The sequence below is a fragment of the Haemaphysalis longicornis genome, unplaced genomic scaffold (assembly GCF_048455015.1).
Source record: "Haemaphysalis longicornis isolate Haplotype H1 unplaced genomic scaffold, Haemaphysalis longicornis Haplotype H1 scaffold_13, whole genome shotgun sequence".
Lineage (NCBI taxonomy): Eukaryota > Metazoa > Arthropoda > Arachnida > Ixodida > Ixodidae > Haemaphysalis > Haemaphysalis longicornis.
The window spans coordinates 101,423,262-101,451,102 of NW_027526233.1; the positions used below are offsets into that span (position 1 = coordinate 101,423,262).

Below are 27,841 nucleotides of genomic sequence, written 5' to 3' on the forward strand. Positions count from 1 at the left end.
ACTGCACATGCGCACAGTGCGCAGCCGCGCGCAGCGCGACCGCATATATTGGGAGAGAGCGTTCGCTATCGGAGACCGGAGAGGAGGCGATCGGTGGAGAGACGCAGTTGTGCGGACGCGGACGACGGACGCACGCAGGAGAGGGCCGCCGGCAAGAGATGCTCCTCTCAGCGTCGCATCTAAAATCCTATAGAACCTTAACCAGTGATCTTTCATGGCACACGCATATCACAAACCTGACGTAAACTTCTCCCCTATAAATATTTAATCCGAACTAAACTAGAATATGCGGCTCCCGTATGGAGTCCGCACCAGGTATACTTGGTCAATGAATTAGAATCGGTGCAACAACGCGCCACTAGGTTCATTCATTCCTCATATTCATATGACATAAGCATATTATCACTTAAACGCGAAACTGCTGTTTCAAATCTTTCAGTGCGCCGCCGCATTACCAGCCTTTGTTTGCTACACGAGTTTTCCTACAGCCCTTTTAATCAAGCACCCTACATCTTCCCACCGACGCGCATATCTCACCCCACTGCCCACCCGTATCAAATTTCCCGTCCACATGCTCGCACTACTACTTTTTCTGCCTCATTTCTCCCCCGTGTAGCAGTGGACTGGAATAGTCTTGCCTGTGACGTTCCGGCCATTACGTCTTCATCAACATTTAAAGAGAAGGTCACCACGCACATTTTTATTTGACGACCTATGTACATTTATCTGTAACCCACCCCTTTTGTAATACCCCCTACATGGGGGTCCTGAAGGTATTAAAGTGATGTGATGATGTGATCTGATGAAGAAGCTCGGGCGTTCACCGTGGCAGGTTTCTGACTTCGGTAATTACGCACCAATTCTTTCCAAAACGAAACTGAAAGCATAATGGCTGACAACCGCGAGGGAAGCCGCCCGTCTCGCAGTGCATAAAATCTGTAGCCTGCGGTTTTTACATTACGGCAGGTGACGGAACACTTTGAGTTACATTTATTTCACGTGATCAAGCACTTCGGAACTATTTATTTTACTAAACACATTTGTATGTGCTTCTCCAATGAACTCTCGCAGTGCACGAATGTTATGATGTCATAAACCGTAGTACCGGAAAGCGTGAGCGGTGTCGGGGACTGTTTTCACATTTATGGCATTTTCTGCCTTTATAAACAACTCCAGGCTTCGAGAATGGTGAATTTGGATTCTCGGCACCCTAAACTATTGATACAGGCCTCCGCTTGTTTCCGCCCTTTAGTGTCCCGTTAAGGCCGTATGGTTAGTTTTGCAGTGATATTCTTTCTGATGACAGAAGGTGGAGGGCCGCCTTGAAAGATAATAAGGTTTCGTATGCTTCAGGCATTGCAAAAAAAAAACACTTATATCTTGCAAAGGCAAAACGAAAGAAATTGAGTCTGTGAATTGACCTTTTGATTTTAAATAGAATGTCATGCATTAGTTTTTTTCTGCAAATTGTGACAAGGGCACGTCATCACATAAATATTATCTACTTAAGGGTTTGCTACAACCACGCGCCCATAAACAAATATGTTGGTCACCATCGCCTTCACATTTCTCTTCATTGGTGCCTATGGAGAGCAGAAAAAGGCCATTATTCCTCCAATGTCCTCAAACCTAAATACAACTTTTAATGCACTTACAGTAAGTATTCCATATATTTTCTTTCATGACGACCATCGCTAAAGTAGCTTAGAAGCAAGGCAAGGCGGTTCAAGAACATTTATCTACAAAGTGTCTTCTAACGCTCATAGATTGGAAGTTCGTTATGCTAGCATTGCCTCCACTTTATTTTACAAAATTTATCAGCCCTTGCACTGCGTTAAGAAAGTTACCAGTCAAGCTGTTATGTGTTCTAAAATGACCAGATTGTATACGACAAAATATGCATGGCTACAACGAGAATGAGCCCACCAGTGGCGGGACGCCGCTACATCCGCTCGTGCGTCCATCGATGAGCCTGGCAAAGTCGAACCTACTACTGCACCTAAAATTACACTACACACGCCACTCGGATCCGCCGGAGCGAACGCGCAGAGTGCGGAGATAAGCGCATGCGTCCCCACACGCGTCTTCGCCCCGAGAACCGGTATGGCTGCCGGACGACCCGCCGCGTCAGCCGCTACCGCGCGCATCCATCCTGCTAGATATTAAAGACCATAGTCTTTCTTTGGCTACTTAAACCCAGAAATGTTGGTCTGTCTGTATGTCTGTCTGTCTGTCTCTCTGTCCGTCTGTCTGTCTGTGACTCGATTCAGCCACCGGGCCAAAGCGAAACAGTACCTGCGCAATCTATACCTATAAAAAGAAGTGCCCGACTGACTGACTGACTGACTGATTCATCAACGCCCAGCCAAAACTGTTAGACCTAGAGACTTGAAATTTCTCGAGTTTATTTGCGTCATTGTGTAGGTGCTCACTAAGGAGGGTTTTTCAGAAATTGCCCTCCTAACCGAAGAAAAGGGCGAAATTGTGGTTTCGCGAATTCGTGATTTTCTCGGTCACCCATTCACATATCGAAGCGCTTTTTGCTGATATAAGTAGCCCTTAACAATACCTAAAAAGTAGTTTTTGGATTTTGCCCTAACCTACACCAGCGAGGTGATTCCGCTTTCCGGAACTAAACCGGTGTTCCTAAAGATTCTCAAATAAATCTTTCACCGATTCAATAACCCAACTGATTTTTGCTGGAATATGTTACTCATACAAATGCACAGAACTGTTTTTAAGGATTTCGCTCTGCGACGTCGCTAAAAGGGTCAAATTGTTTTTTTTTTTTCAAATGACACGGCTGATGAGCCAAAAAGGGCTGATAGGTTATGTACACGTCTAGCCAAACTGCTCTTTCAAATGCTACAGATTGCAAGGGCACAATCTGATTGCGATGTTGGAGGTCAATATTTCTTCAAATTTAAAAAATTCCACCATGGAGAGAGTGAAAAGCGGTAAAATAGTTTTCCAGATATTAATTTTTTTACCGACCGCCATCGGAGATAATGAACTCATTTTCGTTGCGATAGGCAACTTACTCACGTATCTCAACACTGTTATACAAGATTTTTCAATGACACCCTCCCGATAGAGGCAAGCGGGATTTCGGGAAAACACTGTGTTTTCACACTTTCGTAAATAACCACCCAGCCAGTTGATATCTCCCATTCGTTTTTTCTTGAAAATGCTGCCCGTTTCTTTGCCCAAAAATAACTTTCAGAATTTTGTTCTAACATGCGGATAAGAAGACCAGCGAGATTTTTTTATCTGCATTCTTTTGGTCGTAAAATTCAGTTGAGTTTTCCCGCGTTCGCATGGCGGTCTCCATCTGTTGATACCTTCGGCAACTACGCGTCCCCGTAGGAGCAGGTGTCATATATCATAAATGTAAAAGAGAAGATGCACCAGTAAAAAGCGCGAAGGTTAGCCTTCGGCATCTGCTGGGACTTCCTGCAATCTCGCGCCTCCCGTAGGAAGCCCATGTTACGTATGATAAAACTGTACCGATGAGCATCGTTCATATCTTCTGAGATAGCACTTCCTATGAGGACGAATACCCCTCACCCAGCCGGTCTCCATCATGTGTTCCCAGCGCAATCTCCTGCCGAATTGAAGTTGTGTTTGCAACCTGGCACTCTTCCTCATATCACATTAAGAGTGCAAGCAAACCAAGCTCCTTCTTCCATCCACTTTTCCATATCTTGAGCTGTGGGATAACCTGGTGACTAACAGCGATCTGGATGTCCAGACAATACTTCCTCCAGAGCGAAGGCTGCCAACTCATCTCATGGCTTTCTGAAATTGGGAACCACTCCCAATTCGCCGGCTCGATAAAACCTTTTTCACTCACTGACTCATTCGCTCAAACGCGCCATTTTGGTGCAATTTGTTTAGCGAGAGTTGGAGTAAAACACGAGTACCAGTCGTTCCACATTACCACGACGCGCCTGCAGTAGGAGCTTATGTACTGACAGCAGGCAGACGCTCTCGAGTGTGTACCGCTTCCCAATGAAGTAGCCTAATATGGCGAATAACAAATACCAATTGCTGTCCCTAGAGTATAATGGCCCACCCGGGCACCGCCGGGTACTACCGCTAGTAGTCTTATATAGTCACAGCTACATCTACCCGTCTATGTCCGGTGTACTGTTCATATTTGTCAACATTGTTGAAGAAGAACAAGACACTCCGCAAATATGAGACAACAAATCAATACAGAAGTGATATTTGCAGTGTTCCTTTATAAAAAATCAAACATGCTTGACTTTTGCGAAATTAAATACTTCATCAACTGCAGAAAAAGAATTCACTCCACCGTCGCCTGCTGTCGCCCGCGCCACTATAGCTTCTGGCGGCATTTTAAGAAATCAACCGGCAACAGTTACACAAGGTTCCACTAGATAGGTTCAGCGTTCTGCTTGCAACGCACGTGGAGTAGGGAAACGCGGTTCTATAAACGTTGAAGTAGGGCGCCTCGATTCACGCGCATCTTCGCCGTACGGCAGCGTTGGCATCGAGACACCCGGTTTGGAGCAGTGGAACGCGGGAAATTTAAGATGATTTAAGCAAACCATTGGCGTCTTTACCTTGGAAGGAGTGCGACGCAAGACGAACAACATGAGAGGTGAGCGGGAAAGCGAAGAGAGGCATTTACTCCGCAAAAGCCGATAAAGACTATCGTCTTTTGACGACATTTGCAACGAAAGGAGCAGATACGCGGCCAATTTTTTGTTGGGCCACACTGGAAACCGGATTGCTCGGACGTACATGCGTCTCCCGCTTTAGTCGATTTCCGCAACCAGCGCCAACATTTTCTGACCACAATCGCCCTCGCTCTTTACTTGTACTCCCATCTACGCAAACAACCCCCCCCCCCCCCTCCCTCAACGAACGTGCGATTAGGCGCTTTCACCTTTTCTTTACCCCAGCAACGGTGTAGACTCACAGACGTAGAAAACTTGCCCGAGTAGATATACCCAGCTTCGCTGTCAACTACAGCTGTTCTAAGAACAGCAAGTTTATAAAAACGGAACAGCCCCCCGCTTCCTGTGTTCGATTTCAGCTAAAACCATGCAGTCTATTGGTTAGTAGTATACCCTATAGCTACGATGCATAAATTTGGTAGATACCCGCCACGTTGGCTCACTGGATGAAGCGTTGTGCTGCGTAGCCCAAGGACGCAGGTTTGAAGCCGTCTTCGACGGCAGTCTTTATAACGTAGGAGAAAATATTGGCCTCGTATTTCCTCACTTCACTACAAATGCAGTCCAAGGACGATACTCTTCTGCCTCCGCTGTAAAGCAAATGCCTGTGTTGTCTCCCCCGCCCACCTCTCACGCCTTTCTCCTCCCGTCTCGCTTCTTCGGCGATAAACACGGTGAAGGTTGGTGAAGCCTATTCAATTGTCTCGCGTTCAGTGTTGCCATCCCTGGGCGTAGGATACCCGCTAAAAATCAATGAGAAGTCCACCAGATTCCGCTAGATTTTAAAACATATCCGCTAAATTTGTCGCTAGGGCATATTTTATTTAAAAAACAGTGCAGTTTCGTATGATAAATGCCTTTATCATTCTTAAAAGCTCCCCAAAACTACGAGAGCTCAAATAACATATAAAAGAGTCTTCTAAGGAGTCTAATTGGAGCACTTGAGGCTTCAGTGCTGCGGTGGTCGTCATTGGTCAACCTTATCACAGAATAGGCTAAAAGTTATAAATGTTCACACTGATGAAAAAAAAGAACTCACAGGTCAACGAAAAACACATCGAGGTCTTCGTCGCCGCCTCGCCGGCTGACACCATCTCCACAGGACCACTGGTACTTGTTGAGGGACCACAGAGGGAACTTGGTTGCACATAGGTTGCAGATCTCCCGATTGCACTAACTACTGCCGCGAGAAGTTCGTAATCAAAACAACTTTTCTGGTGTCGCTTCAGCCCAGCTCTTACGACGAGGATGGCGTTTGTTGTTTCAGGCTTCAGCTTGTTCCTCAGCTTGGATTTTACTATGTTAAGCTGACTAAACGTCCTCTCTACTTCAGCCTTTGAATACGGCAGCACGAGCATCGATATGGCAAATGCGGCCAGCTTGGCGAACGGGCTTTCGCCGCAGGCGTCTTTATAGGAGTGCACTTCACACCAGAACGACTGCGTGGATGATGTTTGCTTCCATTCCAGGAGGGTGATTTTGCTCCACTGGTTTTGAATTTTTTCGATTGTCTCAGGGGCCACTGCCATTGCTTCCAGCAGAGGAATCAAGGGCTCCTTCACGACGCACAAAGCGTTTTCGACCAATAAGAGTGATGTTTTCTGGAGAACTGTGATGTTGTCGGGAAAACGCTGTCTGATTTGATCTACTAGCATGGTAATAAACCTTATGCAGCTTTCTCGCATCACAGCTTCATCTGCGAGAGAGAACCCGTCGGTCTTCTGAGCTTTCACGTTGTCAACGTACGTCTCAAAGAGATAGCCCAGATATGGCTTGGGGTTCAAGTGGTCGTCAAGTCTGCACGTCAGAACGTCAATCTGCTCTGTCGGAATTACGACTTTTTTAACCAAGCTTGAAAGCAAAGTCATGAGGTCTTTCAGCCGCTTTGTTTGATCCAAATCTTTCGCCTCGAATGCCTTGTTAACCTACTGAACAGCTGCCAGAATTAGTCTCAAAAAAAGCAAGTACCCCAGAGTGATCTGGTTTTCGTACATACCATACAGCACCTCTGCCGCATAGCACGTTTCAGTCCACCTAGCCATCTCGAAGTGCGCGTTCAATTCGGTCCACTGGTCTACGATCCTTGACACGGCTACTTCGAGGGACAGCCACCGCGTCCTGCTCGCTTGCACAATCTTTAGTGGTTCATCGCCGTCATTCATCAGACCGTAGAGCTCCTAGTACGCAATTTGCAGGGCAAGGGATCTTGCGAACCAGTTGTACGTTTCGCTTATTAGGTAATCCAAGTTTCTCGGCAATGCTTCCGTTGTAGCAGCCGACGTGGCTAGCTGCAAAGAGTGGCAGACGCAGCGGATCAGTACGAGGTGGGGCGCCTCAGCTTTCAACTTCCGATGAACGCCATTATTGATCCCCGTCATAACACTCGCGTTGTCTGTTCCTATGCCTCTCATCCTTTCCAGTTCGAGACAGTACTCCATCAAAGTGGATTTAACGGCCGCCACAATTCCATCTGCCGTGCACACTTCCAAGGTGCACAAGTTAAGGAATGTGGTCACGATCCTTGACTTGGTGACACTGTGATAGATGATAGAAATGCCAAGCAATTTTGTGACACTGATGTCGGTCGACTCATCAATGATCAAGCTGTAATAGCTGTCCCCAATGTCCTGTGCCAGATCCGCCTTGAAGTGTGGGCCAAGAACGTTCTTAATCACGGAAGCGCACTTGGAGCGGCGCATCTGATACGCTCTTGCAGCTTCGCTGTCAGGAAACGACTTCTCATAGAGTTGGCACAAGTGATCGGCAGTCATAGTGGAAGAATGTTCGGCGATAAATAGAGCAGTTCTGCCCTCAGCGGCATTCCCTGGTTGGACTTGCCTTTTTGTAGTGAAGTCCAGTTGCTTCTCGATTGAAGAACTGCCAGCCAGTTCCCTATGCTTCTTGCTGTTCGCATGAACTTTGTGGGATTCTACCTTTCACACACTAGTGATTTCCCACCCCGCAGCCATCCGCGCTCAGCAAACATGCCTTGCGAGCGCCGGCTGCGGACGGGTCCGTTGTCTGCGGAGACAGACAAAGGCAGGAGGCGGCGAGGGCAAAACATCAATGGCAGCATTTATTGCAAAGTGCAAATCAAATACACTGCATACAGACTAATCGTAGGCCATAACGGTAACATTGGGATGCGAGGCATTAAACAACGCTAGAGATCGAGATGGTTCGACTTACCGATGGCATACCGGAGCAGCGGAGCGCTGCGGAGTGCGAACGCGGTTGCGGTCTCCCAGCTCGTCCGGACGCGTCCTTTGTGGCGCGTTCCCCCAGCTCAGGACCAGCGCGCCGAAACGTCCGCGCGCTACCGGATCCCCAAGACAAGAGAGCGTCCCCTCGTCATGCTACGTCCCACCAGACTTCGCCTTACGGTGGCGCTAGTATCGAGGAAGAACTGGTTCTCGGGTAAGGCAGAGGGGAAAAGGGTCAACGCTTCCACCAGGGCGAAACAAACCGTCCGGTCACTGGCGCCCTCCCGTATGGTTCCCGTCGCGTGAGCGAGGCGCATGTGCACGCCGGCCGCGACGGGAAGCTAGCCAGAAAAGGGGTTCGCGTGAAAGTCGCGATCCCCACATCCCTCCCTCCTAAATTCCTTGCGTACGCCGGTGAGAGCTGACTACAGGACTAGAGGCGACGAAAAGTTCGTTCGTCGATTAAATCGTTAGTCACTGCATCGTGTTGCCTACGCCGGCTTCCACTCGTCCAATGCCACCGCTGGTAGTGTACCAGCAGGCCAGGTCGTCGCCCGCTGATGTCTGCAGGCGGGTAGCTCCGGGAAGAATCGCACCAGCCAACCCAAGCAAGCGTGGCTCAAGTGGCGGCACATCCGTGATGGCCCGTGGCCGCCGAGCGACCAGACTGCCGACTCTCTCAGCCAGGCTGGTGACGGCATGCCGCACCGCACCCCTTCAGCAGGCTCGGCAGCTCGCCCGGAACAGTAGACAGCAGCATAAACACGCTCCGTCATGTGGTCCAAGCCGGGGTGGCTTAGCTGCACAAAGAAACTCCCCGCACCTTCAGTGTACGGCAGAAAAAATAGCTCTCCGATCGCACCGCCTTTGTGGCGCGATCCTAACGACAACTGCCGAGTTGTCAGCATTGCCATCGCTCTGTTAATGTCAACAAAGCCCAATAAATAGTCCAAACCCTACAATGTATAGGGCAGGAAAAAACAGGCTGCAGTAGCCCTTTGATCCCATCGATCATGTGGTTCGATGTCGAATATCACAACTGCCAAGGCTTCGGCATAATTACCAGCTTGTTAGCGTCAACAAAGCACGCCAAATTGTCCTAACCCCGCAGCGTGCAGGGTAGGGAAAATACGAACTCGATTGCATCGATAACGTGACACAATCCGATGGTTCAGCTGCTAAGTTTCTCAGCAATGCAACCGCTCTGGAAATGTCCACAGAGCTAGAACCTGTTCTAACCCTATACGGTACAGGGCACCAAGAACACACACGGTCGCATCGACCGCCCGGCGCGATGCTTAACCACACAAATGCGAAAGCAGTATTTGCTCGCATCAGTAACACTTCATTCATACACATGAACGCGGAACCAGTATTTGCTCCCAACGACAGCCCTATGTTCACACCCATGAACACCGCTTGCGGAAAAATGCTGAAATACGTTTCAACACACTGGCGCTGAGTTTACGTGAACAGAGCTTGGTCTCTCGAGCCGAACAAGAGGGCTCCTGCGACTTTACAATCAGCGGGCGCAAAGTTTGCCTCGCGTAATTCTCCCCGTCAGTGGAAGAGGGATGAGACCCCCCTTCAGTCCCGTCGCACGCGTGGCGCGACAACAAAAACAAGTACGCTGCGGAAAGCAGTTTTTCAAGCAGCGAGGGGTCAAAGCCAGTCTTTCCTGAGGCGGGAGAGATTCCTTTCTCTCGCGCGAGGCGATCAACAAAAGAGGGGGAGCGCTCCATGCGCCCTCGCATTGTTCCCAAGGTCGTGCCTTCTCCGGGAGGACCGGCTGTGAAAGCCTTCGGGTCACTCACTTCGGCAAACGACCCGCATCCAAAAACACAACAAAATAAAACAGACCAAACGAAAGAAACCCTGAACGTGCCCGTACGTGCAGCCGTGAGGAGACATCTGCTTTTTAGGGTCCTACACGCTCGCTGCAACACAAGCAGCTTATGAGCGAGCGGCGCCTACCGCATTCCGCGGTATCGGAGCGCCCATGCCAGGCTGCAATACCAGCTAGCCTTTTGCGGCACACGTGGCCCAGCCACACGGCTCCCAGAGCCTCGACTCCCGGAGTCGAAAAAACAAAAAGAAAAACTCGGACCCAAATTGCAGCTTCCGTACACACTCACTTCGGGCTGACACAACGGCGCGGGCTCCCGGCCTCGCGTGGATGCAAACTCGGAAACCCTCGTTTCCATAAACAACAACGTCCCGACAAAAATTCGGAGACCACGTGTTAATTGGCAGCGATGTCCTGCCATACACACGATTGCTGCAAACTCGGCGCTTAACAAATTAAAAACGCCGCAGCAATAAATAATTCGCCTCACTCTCAGGAAAGTTCGCCTCTGCTAATAACTCGCTCCAATCAGTTAGGCCTGAAGTCTGTTGTCTGTGCTCGGATCGTCCGACGCCAGAACAAAGAATGCTGCCGTGCCTCCTGCTCGTCTCCGCAAACAAGGCCTCACGTTGGGGCGCCAGATGTGGGGTTCTACCTTTCACACACTAGTGATTTCCCACCCCGCAGCCATCCGCGCTCAGCAAACATGCCTTGCGAGCGCCGGCTGCGGACGGGTCCGTTGTCTGCGGAGACAGACAAAGGCAGGAGGCGGCGAGGGCAAAACATCAATGGCAGCATTTATTGCAAAGTGCAAATCAAATACACTGCATACAGACTAATCGTAGGCCATAACGGTAACATTGGGATGCGAGGCATTAAACAACGCTAGAGATCGAGATGGTTCGACTTACCGATGGCATACCGGAGCAGCGGAGCGCTGCGGAGTGCGAACGCGGTTGCGGTCTCCCAGCTCGTCCGGACGCGTCCTTTGTGGCGCGTTCCCCCAGCTCAGGACCAGCGCGCCGAAACGTCCGCGCGCTACCGGATCCCCAAGACAAGAGAGCGTCCCCTCGTCATGCTACGTCCCACCAGACTTCGCCTTACGGTGGCGCTAGTATCGAGGAAGAACTGGTTCTCGGGTAAGGCAGAGGGGAAAAGGGTCAACGCTTCCACCAGGGCGAAACAAACCGTCCGGTCACTGGCGCCCTCCCGTATGGTTCCCGTCGCGTGAGCGAGGCGCATGTGCACGCCGGCCGCGACGGGAAGCTAGCCAGAAAAGGGGTTCGCGTGAAAGTCGCGATCCCCACAACTTTCAGGTCTGAATATCTACTGCCTAGCTGACACCCGCAGTGCTTGCACGCCGCAACTTGTCTTTCATCAGCAGACGCTTTGCATTGCAGCCATTTGCTGAGCAAGGGATCCTTCAACCACTCCGCCCTGAACCTTCTGCGAATATACCACTTACGGCATAACTCATAGGGTTACCACCTGACCGGTTTTGGACCGGCCCGACCGGTTTTTTTAGACAGCGGGCCGGTTGCGGGTCTATACCTAAAACCGGCCGACATTGGCCGGTTTTTTTGGCCATCGGACGTGGTTATTGCTTTTTGGGATTTTTTTAAAGCGTCAATACAGCAACTACAGCGATAAATATGTGTCGACAAGCAGTTCAAAGATACGCGAGAAGAGAAAATACGCGGCCCAGTGCGATTCCTGATATGGAAGGGGACCAAAGGGAGGAACAACGCAACAAGATGCCTCCGGTGCGGTCAGCAAGTGCGGGTACTTTTCAGTGCGACACATTCACAGCAATAAGAAAAATCTCCATCACATGCAGTATAAACGTTATGTTGATTTCTCTGTAGGAAAACGCTACAATAAATGGCATTGCACGTCAAAAAAAAATGTGGTGCCGTTTTTTTAACACGAATTCAACCTCCTATATACCACGCACCCCGCCCTCGAAGGACCGGTTTTTTCGTCAGGGAAAGGTGGCAACCCTAATAACTCATGAGGAACGGAAGTCAGGGTAGACGGAGAATAAACAGAACCGTTTTTCGACACAAAGCAGTCGGACGTCTTCCTTTGTTCTCTGCAACTTCGAACGCAAAAACAAAAAGTGGGTGACTGCTTCGCCAATTGCCTCGCTTCCCGCCGGGACTACAGGTACTACAAGCGCCCCCTGCCACTTGCGGTGCAAACAGCGAGCCCGCTGCCCGTGCTCCCTGCACGATAGCGGACTCACGGTTTTCGCACGGCAAGCGGAAGGGGGCGCGCAGAGTCCACGGATTGGAGCATCGCAGCTCGTCTGTTATGTGTTACTAGAAAGCGAGCGCCGCTTTGAAACCTCACGGATTTGTTTGTCTGAGATAGGCGGAGCAAGGGAACAGGAGCCCCCTACCCTCTGAAGTTAAACAATTTCTGCATTTTTAGAGGACACGGAAATGGTTTCTTGCAGGGCGATTTTGAATCGGTGCACTGCGTGAAGTATCCGCCAGAAATCCGCTATGTATGAAAATGGCCCGTCAAAAATTCCACTAGCCGCTAGACTAATTTTTTCTCCGTCAGAATAAAATAAAATCCGCCAGATTTAGCGGAAAATCCGCTAAATTGGCATCACTGCTCGCGTTCCACTGCTTAGTGCCATCTCTTGGAACCTTTTGTTGCTGCTGAAGTTGGAATTCTGCCACGAGAGGTAGCTAGGCCTGTGCGCAAACATTTTTTTTATTTCTCGGTCAACATATCCCTTCACGCGTATTTTTATATACTATCGCAAATATTAAGTGCACATCTATTTTCGAATAACAGAACACTGCCTTGTACCAGTAATATATTGATCTTACCCTTCAAAGATTCCTAATGATTTATTTTTGATCAACAATGCTGCCAAGTATGATGCAAGGTGCCTTATTTAGTGGTTGCAAAACGTTTTGCGCATATTGCTGCTAACCATGCATTGGGTTTGTTTATTTATGTTTTGCTTTTACCACCCGGCTGCGCCGGTCTGTGTTATCTGTGTGTCAAGGGAAGTGTGTGTTCCATTATTTCTTTCTATGCCGCATGTGTTATCTCTTCTGATAGGGAGAGCGTTCCGAACTAACGTGAACAGCCTAGAATAATCTTTTTTGTTCTTGATTTAAATCGACGGTTCAAGAAACAGTCCCGCCTCAAGATAAAAAGCCTGCAGAGCAGACGCCGCCGATTCCTGTCCGCTCTCCGACGCTCGCCGACGCAAGTCAAATTGTTCACCGCTGCTTCGCCGCCTGTGTACTTTCTGAGTTGTTAGGGGAGCACAAGTTCGCTCCAATAAACGTGTTTTTCCTTCAAGACGACTGCCTCATCTTTGGCTTCGTGACATCTGGTGGAGGTGCGGGGTGACATACACCCTAAGCCCTCGTCAAGCTGACAATCGAGCCCAACTCGTGTCAGTCACGGACAGCAAGGTCTTCAGCCAGAGTTTTGACTGTTTCCGGGTAACGTGAACAAAGACGACGACGTGAAAACCACCATGATCAACGCAGGCACCGTGACCAGCGCTTCTCATCCTGCCCTCGTCCTGCACAGCCCCGGGAACCACCATCGTTCCGCGGATCCCCCGAAGAAGACACTGAGGACTGGTTGGAGAAAGTGGAGCGCGTCGGCATTTTTAACAGGTGGGATGACGAACAAACTTTCCGCCATGTTTTCTTCTATTTAGAAGATACGGCCCGAACGTGGTTTGAGAAACATGAAAGCTCCCTAACTGACTGGACTCTCTTTAAGAGCGAGTTCCTCAAAACATAAATAAACAAACCCAATGCATGGTTCGCGGCATTGAAACCTCTGGTGTCCAAACTCATTTACCATTGGCCCGGGTGGCTGAATCGAATTACAGACAGACAGACAGACAGACAGACAGACAGACAGACAGACAGAGAGACCAAAATTTGGGAGGGGTTAAGTAGCCCAAGAAAGATTACCGTGTTTCAAATAAAATTGCCATTTTGCGGCCATTTCGGCGCACAGCGTGTGTCCAGGTGAACGAAATTAATTCTCGGCCTTCCAGAAGGGTGCAATTCATAGCACAGGTGTGACTTCGGCGTGGTAAACCCCTATTGGTTACTGTTCTGACGCGTGAAATTTACGTTTCCGCCATTTCATCCCCAATCTGTGGAATGAGTTTTGAAGCAAACAGGTATTTCAAAGGCAAAAATGTTGTGAGGACTCTAGGATAACAATATGTACCAACCAGTGAAATACCAGAAGCACCTATCAACTTTACTACTAAAACAGACAAAGCATTGCGAACGTTCTGGCAGGGGAAAATATCGTATTACGTAGCCTGCACATTAAATTCACTAAAAACAGGACCTGTGAAACTTCTCAGCTATACCGGCACTGTCGGACACCCCATAATAGCAAGTAGACAGGCACGAAACAAAAAAATGTCCTCAAACCATCACAACAAATGTTGCAACAAATACACCGCTATTTATGAAAACGTCAGAGGGAGAGGTAGATGACAGTTTTGCCGCGGGAGAGCTTGCTACGCTACTTACGGATGACTATTGTCAGGCTGGGTAAATTAAGGAGAATATGAGCACAGCTGTCTGAAGAACCAAGATTATGGTAAAATTAAGGGGTGAAAATTTCAATTGTAAATTCGTACGAGAAAACTCTAAAAACGAAACCAGACAGTGAAAAAAAAGAGCAGTTTGAAGAGCGAAAATTAGAAATCTGCGAAGAAAATGTGGAGGCGGCAACAAACACGGGTGTTAATCTAAGTTCTTTGTTTTTAAAACTAAAGACATTCAAGTCTGCAGTACTGCAGGACCTGAGCCCAATTCTGTTGCGTTGAATCCCCGGTATGGCTCATCGTCCGAGGAAGTGACGCTGTTCAAACATCACTGAACGGCGCGGGCGAAGCCCGGAACTAGCTGCTCATGGTTGCGCTGAGCCGGCAGATGCAATGAAATGTTCGGTGCGCTGGCGCGCGGCTCACGTCTGCCGCAGTAACTAACTTCTCACACTTTCAAACTTCCAGCTTAAAGTACACGCCACGTAAGGTACAGATGGTGTACACCTTCTTGAATCCATTCCTTGAGACCGCGATAGAAGCAGAATCACTGGGAAGGTCATTCACAGGCAGGCGCGCATATGGGCAGTAAAGGTCCAGCCATTCCGGCATTCGAGCAGTTCATTCAGTCTCGAGGCAATGGCCTTACGCTCCACGGCGAAAAAGAAGCTAAAAAGTTTAATATGTTATTGGAAAGAAGTGGTTTACTGGTCGTTTATATGTGCTGACATTTCACGTTATGATTTTGCAAAAGAGGCCGTAGAAGCGGTGGAGCAAAAATTTGGCCCCTGTGCAATACATATAAATCTCACTGTTACTACTTTCATGAAAGGCGGGTTCAATACGAGCAGGAGGCGAAAGTATATTACACTGCGGCCATTTATTTTTAAACAGCGATGTTTTCTCTTGTTGACGTTGTGGTTTCGCATAAGCCGACCTTTTTTCCGAAGCTGTACCCTCCGCGGTGGCCCAGTGGCTAAGGCGTTGTGCTGCTGAGCACGAGGTAGCGGATTCGATTCCCGGCCGGGGCGGCCGCATTTCTGATGGAGGCGAAAAACAAAAACGCCTATGGTGGTGGTGATGGAGAAACATTTATTCAAGCGAAAGAGGCTCGAACGTGAAAGAGGAATTAGCTCTCAGTCCAGGGCCCCTGCGACGGCTGCATTTCTGCGTGCCCGGTCCACCAACTGTCGCTGGTCCTCAGGATCCGAACTGCACAACGTGGCTTCCCACTGCTCGAGGATGGGGGTGCGAATAATAGGGGCTGCTGGTGTGTTTTGGCAAGCCCACGTGGTGTGGTACAGTGTTCGATGTGCGCTGCAGTGTGGACATGTTGGTGGATACATTGCGGGGTGTATGATGTGCAGGAAGGAAGGGCGGGGGTATGTGTTTGTCTGTAGTGGCCGCCAGGCTACAACCTCCTTTTGGGTGAGCTTCTGGTGCGGCGGTGGGTAGGCACATCTGGCAGGGTGATGGTGTTGCAGAAGTGCACGGTACTGCTGCTGGATAGGCTCTGGGTCACGGAGCGACTGGTGCGGTGCCCGGAGGGTGCATGCTCGGGCTGTTGCGTGTGCTCGCTCATTTTCGTCGAGCCCTTCGTGACCTGGCGTCCATATTAGTACTGTTGGGTTTAGAGTGTCCTTGTGCTTTTTTAGTAGTCGGTACATATTGACATCCGACCGTTGCCGTAGTTTCTGCATGCCTGCTAGCAGTCTGTAATTATATGAAGTGGGCTATTCGAAGTTGGAGGCGCCCGAGCCGTCAACTGCTGTGACTGGATGGGACGCGTAGTGGGCCGCGTCCGTGAAGCGCACATGCGGGTGGTCAGAGTACTTCCCTTGCAGGAATTGTACCCGTGCTTGTCTGCACTGTGCGGGATGCTCAGGATGCATGTTTCGCGGGAGCGGAGCAACCCTGATGAACGTGCGGATGTCCTGAGGAACAGTTTCCGGACGAGGGTGGCTGGCGTCCCCTATCCGGTAGCCTAGCTGCCTCAGCACCGTGCGACCGGTCGAAGTTTGTCTGAGCCGCTCTAGTTGGCTGACAAGGTGGGCATCAATGATCTCCCGCACCTTGTTGTGCACCCCGAGGGCTTCCAACTTGCTAGTGGCGGTATGAGGAGGGAGGCCTATCGCTTGCTTGTACGCCTTCCGCATTAGTATGTCAAGTTGGTCCAATTCCCGCGGTTTCAGCGGGAGGTAAGGCGTAGAGTACACCACGCGGCTGACAACAAGTGCTTGCACCAACTTGATGGCATCATCCTCTTCAAACCCTAGTGTCGGTTTGTGACTCGACTTACCATACGCATGATTCGCAAGGTAGTGTGGTTGAGGCGTTGGATGGTTAGCGTTCCTCATCTGTCTTGCTGGATATAAAGTCCCAGTATGCGGATGATTGGGACTACGGGGATGTCGCTACCCTGAAACTTTTTTTGTATTGTGGTGGGTTTCAGGGCCTTGCCACGTGGCTTGTGCCTCAAAATGATGAGCTCGGACTTCTCCGGGGAGCATTCAAGACCGCTCACATTGGCGTACTGTTGGACTGCGTCAGCGGCTTGCTGGAGAGCATCCTGGATGTCGCCTTCTGACCGACCAGTAGTCCAAATCGTAATATCATCTGCGTAGAGCGCATGTTTAATCCCCGGGATGGTGTTAAGTTGTTGTGGGAGCTTCATCATAGCTATATTAAATAATTTTGGAGAAAGCACCGCTCCTTGTGGCGTTCCTTTGTTGGGCATGGTCTGAAGGGCCGTTCGAAGGGGTCCGGTGCTCCCAGTTGCCATGCGATTCGTGAGGAATGCCTGGATATACTGGAACATTCGTTTGCCACAGTTAGTGTTACTTAGGTGTTCGAGGACGGCGTCGTGGCTCACATTATAGAACGCTCCTTTTAAATCGAGAGCGAGAATAGCCCTGCTAGAGTGAGGAGAAATGTGCGCCAAGACGTCTTCCTTTAGTTGAAGGAGGATGTCATGAGTTGAGATGTGTGGTCGGAAGCCGAACATTGTGTGCGGATAAATGTCTTGGGCTTCTATGTATGGTTGTAGGCGGGCAAGGATTACACGCTCAAAAAGCTTCCCTACGCACGACGTTAGCGATATAGGGCGCAATGTGTCCAGCTTCGTAGGTTTGCCTGGCTTAGGAATATTTCAGCGTGTTTCCATTGAGCGGGTATTGTGCCCCGTTCCCAGTGCTCACTGAAGTACCCCGTTGAGTCTTGGATGCTCGTATCGTCGAAGTTTCTGAATACCTTGTTAGTGACCTTGTCTTTACCCGGAGTGGTGTTGCGGGTCAGGGCTTGAAGTGCCTGCCAGACCTCCTGTGTCGTTATTGGTTTGTCCAGCTCCCGGTTGGGACGGCCAGCGTACGTGCGAGGAGGCTCGGAAGGTAAAGGCGTGCCAATGTACGTGTCTTTACGGGCTCAAGACGGCGAGACCGGAAACTATTTAGCTTCTCGGCTCTCTGCTTATTTTGACCATTGAGTTGACATGGCGGAAGAGCCGAAGACGTATGATGGTCTCCAGGAGCGCTGATCTCTGAGCAGTTACTTCGTTGCTGCAGTTCGAAGCTCGGCGTTTTCTTTAAGGAGCGGGAGTGCAACTCTCTTGCTACGCTAGCAGCGTGTACGAACCGCTTCCTGCAAGCCCAGTGTTTATCCAACCTAGGAGAATGTGCCGATGATGCCGGAGAGACTAGCCGAGAACGACCTGATGGAAATAAGAAGCCACCTGCAAGCTGCTTCCTGTGCGATCGAGTAGGTCATCGGGCTGCGGAATGTCTTAATGCATCAAATGACTCGCCGCTGAAGTGCCCGCCTGGGGATGACAAGGTCGTTTCTTGCGCGCTAGCAAAGAATTTTACCGCTCGACATGGTGGCTCGAAACATTAGAATCCCCACAAGCCAGGAGTCTATACAGACAACAACGGCAACCGTACGTGGCAGGAAAGCCCCATCTTCCTCATGGAAGGCATGGCCGTGGTTGAAGGATGTGTGCTCAGGAAGAACACTAGTGTTTTATGAGACACAGGAGGCAACACGGCGATAGTCCAGAGGTCCCTGGTTCCAGGCGGCTGTATGAGTGGGACGACTACCCAAGTGCTTCTTCTGGATGGCATAGTCCAGACCCTGCAGGAGTGGGTGTCCACGTCGGCACACCTTACTTCACCGGATAAATAACCGCTACCTGCATGGACAAGTCCATTTACGGTCTAGTCCTCGGAAATATCCAAGGTGTGCAGGCGCCTTGGAATCAAAATCCTAACCGGGACGACAGAGACATCGGATTCGACAAGCCAGGAAAACTAAGGCTGCCCAGCAATCCGCATCTAAACACAACTCTGTCTTAGTTTCTGGCGTAACCAAAGTAAAAACCTACTTTGCGCCGGCAAGAGTAACAGCAATGGGCTGCTTCGACGTCTCCAAGGATGAACTCGCAGAGGAACAGCGCAAAAATTGCACCCAAAAAGTTGTTTCAGAAATATGAGCACACACTTTTCCTCGGGGAACGGCAATCGCTGCACTTTCTTACAAGACGCCAACGTTTTGTACTTGGCAGCAGCTCTAACCAGAAGACTACTCTCGTTGCAGTTGCCGCGTCCAAGATAACCCGGTGCCTGCCTCATGGACCAAGCTGCAGCTCGACGGAGATTGCGGTGTTAACACCGATTCGAAGCCATCGTTCCCGAATTGGAAATCGGCGGACGTTTCTGCGGAAGGAATCGTCGGACGCTTCTGCGGCGGCGCGGCCTGTAGCATCGGACCAACCTAAGTGACGAGCTTCCTGGCTGCGGTCACTTGGCAGCAGCGGCAACGGCCTGTTCGCAGCTCTAACCAGACGACAACCCTCGTTGCAGGTTAGTGCCTACTGAAAAATGCGCTCTTAATTCACGCTTCTGCAACTATTGCTGGCGCTGCTGCTGCTGCTGCCATTGACCAATTTTCATTTCATTATCAGTGTGTATGGTATAAAAATTGAACCAATGTCTGACACTTGTTCATTGTGTAGGGCCGTCTTTCACGAGGATTATCCGAATGTAAACTGTGCTAAGTTTTCAGGATCATATCATTTCGGAAATTGTGCTGGTGTGACAGAAAAATCTTTCAAAGGAAAGAGTAAAGCTGCCAGGAAACTTGGCGATGCCCTCAGTGTCGCGATGCTGGACCCCGTGCTAGCAACAGCGAAGGTAGCGACTCTGAATTGGATATCAAATCGTCTCTTGCGTCCATCATCGAGAAGCTAGACAGCCTGCCTATCCTAGCGCAAAAGGTTGAAAAGATGGAGCAATCACTCCAGCACATATGTGACAGGTTTGATGAATTTGAAAAACAAGTTTGTCGCCAAGAAACTGAAATCAAAGGACTGAAAAAGAGAGTAGCGGAGCTTGAGACAAAAGAAGACATGAACCAAGTTTTTCGGACACAGTTGCAACAAGAAGTTAGTGAACTTGAGTTCCCAAATAGAGAGCTTAACTTGGAAATTTATGGTATTCCTGCTGTGCCTGGTAAGGACCTGCTCACCTTGTTGAATAGCGTAGCGGAAGAACTGGAAGTTCGGCCCCTCGCAGAAGCAGATGTCCAGACTGTTCACAGGCTTCCAACAAAGCCAGATAAGGTTCCGGGCATAATCGTCCGTTTTACGAAACAGGCTGTGAGGGATGCTTGGATCAAACAAAAAAGCAACTCAAGGGGACCGAACCACCCATGTTCAATCAGGAAAACCTCACTCGTCACAACAGAGAGCTGCTTCAAGCAGCAAAGGAGCGTGCCAAAGGGGGACCGTTTTACATGGCACACTAATTAAAGGATTCTTGTTCGCAGGGATGATGGTACGCGCATCATTCTTATCAAAACAACGAAAGACCTAGAGCGCCTGATGATAATATGCTTCGTGCTTGTAGTGCCAGGAAAGCATCAAAATGACTCAATCTCGCTTTTACCTTCCAACGTATTTAAACCGTATCGCTTCGTATTTTCCAACTACGTCGGTGAAGGCAATACACCTAAACTCGCGCTCGGTTAGAAATAAAATGCAGTCTTTGGAAGAATTTTTTAGTAAATTCAATTTTAAATTTTCGGTCATAATGCTTAGGGAGACCTGGAGCACGGGCACAAATGATGTCTTTATGATGAATAGCTATAAAACATACTTGTTGAACCGATCTTCTTGTCGTGGTGGAGGAGTTGCATTACTTCTTGAGGCCAGCCAAAATGGTCAAATATTGAATTCTTACACTGCAATCACGCCCGACTACGAAATACTGTCACCCTTGGTGTGTAGATTGGTTTACTCTGTGTGCTACCTCCCTCCGAATGGGTATAGACCTGCGTTTTTGGAGTTTTGCGGTAACTGTCTGTCATTTCTGGCAGAGAATAGGCACTTTTTTGTTGGCAAAGGACACTTTAATATCGATGTGAGCGGGAACAATAGATTTTCCAAACAATTTACCACCCTCTTAGTTTCCAGTGGTTTTGTTATTGTAATTAATGTGCCCACCAGGGTCACCGCTCATAGCCAATTTATTCTAGATTTATTTATTACAAATGCCTTACCACCAAAAATTGAAGCTGGCGCCTTATCCTGTGCTATTAGTGATCATCTTCCTGTCTTCCTATGTATGGACAGGCCTCTAGAAACAGCAAAAAAACAAGACGCTTTTACTTATCAATGCATAACAGACGGTGCCGTTGAGGCTTTTTGAATCGCTGTAGTTCTGCCAAAATTGGGCCAGTAATATTACAATTAAAAATATTAACGAGGCCTATAATGTTTTTCTTCGTATATTTACGGAAATATACAAAACTCACTTCCCTTTAAAAACCCGTAAATATCTCGCCGAATCCAAAAACCATGGATTATGCTACATTTCAGGCAACAAATAAAACTTAAGTACAAATTGTATAAAACATTTCTAAATACACGTTCAAGGGAAGATTTTAGGTCGTTTATGCAGTTTAAAAATAATCTAACACAACAATTGAGGTTAGCTCGGAAAGAATATTACTCGGCATTTCTTGAAGCCAAGAATGTCGGGAATGACTTTGTATGGGCACGCTTAAACTCTATGTTGAAGCCTGAGAAGCTCCAAAATCAGCTTTGCAACCTAAACATTAACGGGGAAAAACTCTCTGGAATTGAACTAGCTAATGCCTTCAACAAACATTTCACGACCATACAGTTGATCGCAGACGAACAGTTGATCGCAGGATGCATGCAAGTATTTAAACGTGCACAATGATAAAACAGTATTTCTTGAACCAGTTAGTGTAGAACATGTCATGTCAGTAGTTTCAAATTTGAACAACAGCCGGTGCCGTGACATTAACTACATCCAAGTGAAGCCCGTTAAATATGTCGTGGATGTAATTGCGCCATTTCTCGCCCATATATTTATTATTTGTATAACTACAGCTATATTTCAGAACAAATGCAGATAGCAAAACTAACTGTTCTTTACAAAAGTAGGGATCGCAATGACCTTGGAAATTACAGACCTGTTTCTTTTCTTCCTGTTTTTTTTCTAAAGCCTTTGAAAATATCTTGCACTGTATATTGTCTAAATTCATTGATCAACATAACATCCTTACGGAAAATCAATTTGGTTTCTGAAAAAACAAATAAACAGAACTGGCGCTACTGAATCAAAAAGAATATATCCTTACACAATTTAAAAATAAGGCTCTGGTCATATGAATTCTTGAAGATTTTTCCAAAGCCTTTGATTCAGTGAACCATGAACTAATGATCAAGACACTAGCGGGTTACGGTATTAGGGGCACTGCTGGTATGTTGATAACGTCATATCTATCTAATAGAACACAGGTTGTTCATATAAATGACGCTTACTCCAGTGTTAGCCCTGTGGTCTCTGGTGTCCCGCAGGGCAGCATACTGGGGCCTCTGCTGTTTAATCTTTATTTCATTGACATTGCAAATACCACTGTGTCACCCGTTTCCTTAAATTCGGGTGCACTGTGAGAAGATATGGGGAGTCGACTCAAGAGAGCCAACAAACCCCACCGAATCCACAGGACACAGGTGACAAAGGGGGTGGCCGTCTGATGTGCGGCTTTCGCCGACCAGAGCGGCAAGAATGAGCAAGAGCCTTGAACGAAAAAAAAACAGCACAAAGACTTATATTTAGACAGGCAAGTTACAAACACAAGCACGAGGTAACGGATCGATAATTACAGACATCTTAGATGGAATTCAAATACAAGAAACAGTCCAATTCGACAAAATGATACAAACAGGAGCGTTAACAAATGAATATTACGAATCGGAGCAGTTAACTAAAAAGAACGAACAGTTCGATGCATATGAGAGACAGAGTCCCAGCATATTCACCGACCGGGCCGGACGATGCACCGCTGTCGGAGGCGAGTAGGCTACCTGGGAAGCGTGGCTTCGCTGTAGGCCAGGCCGTCCGAGACGATCACGGTCATTCGAGGCCCGGGAGCACGTTGGAGTCCTCCAGGGCGCGGGTCGCCGATGGTGTGATGTACAACTTGGCAGGTGCCGTTGTCAATCACGACGTCCAAACGTAGCTGGTTTGCTTAGGCGCGGCTCCTCCTTTTATAACCGTGCCGGCGCGGAGAAGGAGAGCACACACACAGCGCGCCCGCCGCCGTCAGCGAATAACTTCACTCTTCTCCCTTCTAGAATGATCGACGCTCTTAAGCACTGGCAAGGCCACGCGCACCTCCTCGAAAGTACTGGAAGCTTCGACGAAACCGGAGCGGCGGGGGTTTTATTTTTGTTGTTTTCTCGCCGGTGAGCCGGCTAGTGATCGTGTTACCGTCTCTTCGTTCGAGAAACTTCCAGCCTTGTCTCGGGTGAATAGAACCGAATGGAATGAATCGGACGACTGTAAGAAGAATTAGGCGCTGTACAATAAAAATGAAAAATTTATAAAGTACTTTTAGACGTCGTACGCTCGAGTTTGTGACACAGCCCCCCAGTTTCAGAATATTATGCAATAATATTCCCAAAACTCACAAAGTCGTGCGTGCGCGTCGTTCACAGTTAGTGAACAAAAGAGGCTGTGCCTACTAACACAAAATCGAGTACAGCCGAATGTGCTTCATAAGAATAATGACAGGTACATAATTCGCGTACAGATTAGCGGTTTGGCGCAGATTCCTCAACAAATACACATCTTAGGGACAACTCATAAGTTTGAGCACAATAAAGTTCTAGCATTCGAATTAAGCCAGTGCCCATAATCAATGTCTGGCGAGTAGCCATCACAAGTGCGAAACTCATGAAAATACAGCGTGCGCTCCAGTGCGAAAGTCTCGTAGTCTCAAATACAGTGAGTCTACGTCAGTACGCAGCATACAATGCACTGGTACAATGAAACACGTAAGAACCATAACTAATATGTTGTTCCCAAACAATAACATGCAACCGCAACGTTCACGAATGCCACCACTAGTAACGCCAACACTACACGGCAAATGTACTGTACAATAGGTAATACGAGCGTTCACGCAAGAAGCAACTAGTGCGTGAATATACACTGTACAGCCAGAGTGACAAAATAAGTACAACCTTCGCGTACAGTACGACAGAGAAACAATGAATACAACGTTCAAGTATACAGTACTCGACGTGAAAATACAATTCCGTCTTACACAATTCCACTGATCTCACGTGCATATCTAAATTTGCATTCTTCATGCTTAGCCCGTGTCTATTGGACGCTTGCGCAACTGCGCCTGCGGAATTCTCTTCGGAGAAGATCCTTTCCAAATGTCGCGCGAAGCGACAAACTCTTTGTCGTCCGCCATGATACCGGACCTGCGACAATGCTTCAGTGCCTGGGCCTTCGTCTGGCGAACATCGGAGCGCCTAGCGACTTGGCCTTCCCTCGCCTTTCCTCGTGTAGTAACTGACCGGTTCTTCTTGACACCTGCCCGCTGTCTGCAATGCCGGCGCACACGTTTACTCCTAAGCTTGTACCCAAACCTGCACTCTTTGTTTCTGCAGCTCAGCTGCTTGCCGAGTTTTTGAGGCCGATTTTCCTTGACTTGCTTTTCACAGGCCCTTCGGTACTCCTTTCTTTTCTAAGCGGCACCGTCACAGGGGCCGCAGATTTTGAGAGCCGGAAGCGTGCTGGCTTCGCTTTTGCCGGTGCTCGAGTTGCGACGGGCACGGCTTCGCCTCGATCCGAGGTATCGAATCGGGGTTCTTCTTTCGAAACAGCGGGTGGTTTCTCTCCCACCGCTGAAGTCACAGGATCGTCGCCGACGCTTATGTACGGCGCGTTCCCTCCGCGGAGTGCGGCTCCACTTCACACGGGGGTTTTAAACTTGATCTTAGAGTCGGTCTCTTTGCTCCTCGAGCTGTCAGTTACGCACGCGGCGCTAGTCTGCCCAGAGAGTTCGCAGTCTCGAGCTGGGTCTTCCTGTACAATGAGCGTACAACTACCGGTGTCTTTCGGAAAGACAACGGTTTCCTCGGGCACTCTCCCCGCAATATCGGGTACCCCTTCGTCTAGAGGGTTCGGCCCCGACGTCGTGATGACATCCACAACCGGGATGTTATCTCCATCCTCAAGCTCCGCATCACCTGTAGGATCATCGTCCTTCCAGGTCTGAAGTGGTGCGCTTTCGCACAATACTGGAGGTATTTCCTCATTGTGGATCGCGGATAAATCCACCTCTTCGCTTCTAGAGATATCCTGACGTTCCTTTATCGCCTCAGTTTTAGTGCTTCGGCTGCTGTTATTTTCTCTCGCATTTTCCTCAGGTGATGAGGATTCCGCCTTCAGCCGTTGCATCTCGAGTCGCCTTTTTAGAATCTCGAGTTCAGCTTTGCGTACTTTCTCCTGTCGCTCCGCTTTCGCTCGCTCCCTTTCTGCCTCTGCCTGGCGGGCTTTCTCTTCTAGCTCCGCTTTCTCTCGCTCCAACTGAAGTTGCCTCTGGAATTCTTTTTCTCTTTCTCTTTCAGCCCTCTCAGCCTCTTCTCGTGCTGCCTGTCTTGCTCTCTCAGCCTCTTCTCGTGCTTTTTCTGCCTCTTCTCGCGCTGCCTGTCTTGCTCTCTCTGCCTTCTCGTTTTCTTCTTTTTCTTTCTGCGCAACCCACTTTCGTAGTTCGGCCCCTGAGAGGCCCAGCTGACAGCCCAACGCTACGATTTTCTCTAAATCCATGATTGCAAATGTATCGCAATCTAGCCACAATACCCTAGCCTCTAGCTAGGTATGTCTACGCATAGAAAGTTAGCGAGAGCACCCGCTTATAAAGGCAGTAGCAACCTATGCCAAAAAAATTCCAGGCTCTTTCTCTTCCCTGCCGCTCACATCAGGCGTCCTGTCGCGGACGCCAGAAATTGTCACCCGTTTCCTTAAATTAGGGTGCACTGTCAGAAGATATGGGGAGTCGACTCAAGAGAGCCAACAAACCCCACCGAATCCACAGGGCACAGGTGACAAAGGGGGTGGCCGTCTGATGTGCGGCTTTCGCCGACCAGAGCGGCAAGAATGAGCAAGAGCCTTGAACGAAAAAAAACAGCACAAAGACTTATATTTAGACAGGCAAGTTACAAACACAAGCACGAGGTAACGGATCGATAATTACAGACATCTTAGATGGAATTCAAATACAAGAAACAGTCCAATTCGACAAAATGATACAAACAGGAGCGTTAACAAATGAATATTATGAATCGGAGCAGTTAACTAAAAAGAACGAACAGTTCGATGCATATGAGAGACAGAGTCCCAGCATATTCACCGACCGGGCCGGACGATGCACCGCTGTCGGAGGCGAGTCGGCTACCTGGGAAGCGTGGCTTCGCTGTAGGCCAGGCCGTCCGAGACGATCACGGTCATTCGAGGCCCGGAAGCACGTTGGAGTCCTCCAGGGCGCGGGTCGCCGATGGTGTGATGTACAACTTGGCAGGTGCCGTTGTCAATCACGACGTCCAAACGTAGCTGGTTTGCTTAGGCGCGGCTCCTCCTTTTATAACCGTGCCGGCGCGGAGAAGGAGAGCACACACACAGCGCGCCCGCCGCCGTCAGCGAATAACTTCACTCTTCTCCCTTCTAGAATGATCGACGCTCTTAAGCACTGGCAAGGCCACGCGCACCTCCTTGAAAGTACTGGAAGCTTCGACGAAACCGGAGCGGCGGGGGTTTTATTTTTGTTGTTTTCTCGCCGGTGAGCCGGCTGTCTCTTCGTTCGAGAAACTTCCAGCCTTGTCTCGGGCAAATAGAACCGAATGGAAGGAATCGGACGACTGTAAGAAGAATTAGGCGCTGTACAATAAAAATGAAAAATTTATAAAGTACTTTTAGACGTCGTACGCTCGAGTTTGTGACACAGTGACACTGCTACTTTTGTTATTTATGCAGACGACACTACTGTGTTTTTTTCTGGCGATAATATTGATGAACTTATCTGTACATGCAATCTCACGATGGAGGCGCTGCACAAATGGTCTAATGCAAACTACATGCGAATAAATGAAACTAAAACAAAAGCAGTTATATTTGCCTCAAAAACAAACCGGTTCCCTCTCATTCTACAATTAAAAAAACAGACAACTGATTTTTGTCGCGTTTATGTTCTCTAGCTCATAGGAAAGCCAGTGTTTTATAGAGCCCGGTAACCACAAGCAATGTTTAAACAAATTGGCGGAAATAATTTTAATTTGGCAGCAAACTTCCTGAAATCGGAAAGGTGGCGGTTCGCAGTGTCGAAACTTGACACTACAATATGTGTCTCTGTCACCTGACCTGCAAACCTAGCAGCTACTGTAACTGCTGAAATGTTTTTTTACGCATTGAAAACCTTTTAACACAACTATTTGTACAAGGTTAGATTGTATATGTATTTCCAAACATCATTTTGAAATTTTTAAAGACACGGTGGCCGCCGTCGCGGGGTGGCTCTCAGTGTGGCTAACTGAGCCTCCATGTCCGGAATCAACGGCAGCGTTCAGTGAACAGACCCAGCGAAGGAGCTTTGATGATTCTGCCTGAGTCAGGGGTGTTTGTTCTGCCAAAATAATTGTTTTCAGTTTCTACACACGCCAACGGCAGCTTAAAAAAACAAAAAACGTCGCGCCCGGGGAGATTCGAACTTCCCACTTCCACAACGTGAGGCCAGATTCTACCTATCGTCTATCCCAACACATGGTGCATTCGTGCAAAATAGACCGTTGCATTAAAAAAACACATAAAGGAGCAGGAAAGCCTGCGATTCAAACTTTTTTAGCTGGGGACAAGTTTTTAAATATTGTTTTTGATTTCGCATACAGACAAACGTATGTTGCCGAGCTACTCTATGTCTAGTTGCCAGCATTATTTTTGGGAGGGGCCCATACGGCTCGTAAATCTAAAATGTCGATTTAAAAAGTTCTAGGGTGTTATCAGCGAAACCGTTTCTCGTCAAGGTGCTTTAAGTGATGCCCTTCCATTTGGGATAGGGAACTCATACTCGACAAAATCGGTTGTCTGTCCCTTTAAACTAACTTCACAAAATTTACACTTTGTGGATAGCTTCAAATGCCTAGGTGTCGTGTTTTCAG

At 48.6% G+C, this 27,841-nt stretch overlaps 1 long non-coding RNA gene across 1 annotated transcript in view; it reads left to right on the plus strand.

The window, feature by feature from the left end:
* Positions 1 to 1,523: 1,523 nt before the first annotated feature.
* The window catches only part of LOC144164162 (uncharacterized), a 127,139-nt gene continuing 100,821 nt past the window's right edge, over positions 1,524 to 27,841 (plus strand). The window contains exon 1 of the long non-coding RNA XR_013321088.1: positions 1,524 to 1,656. This is a non-coding gene — a long non-coding RNA (uncharacterized LOC144164162). The remainder of the gene's footprint in view (positions 1,657 to 27,841) is intronic.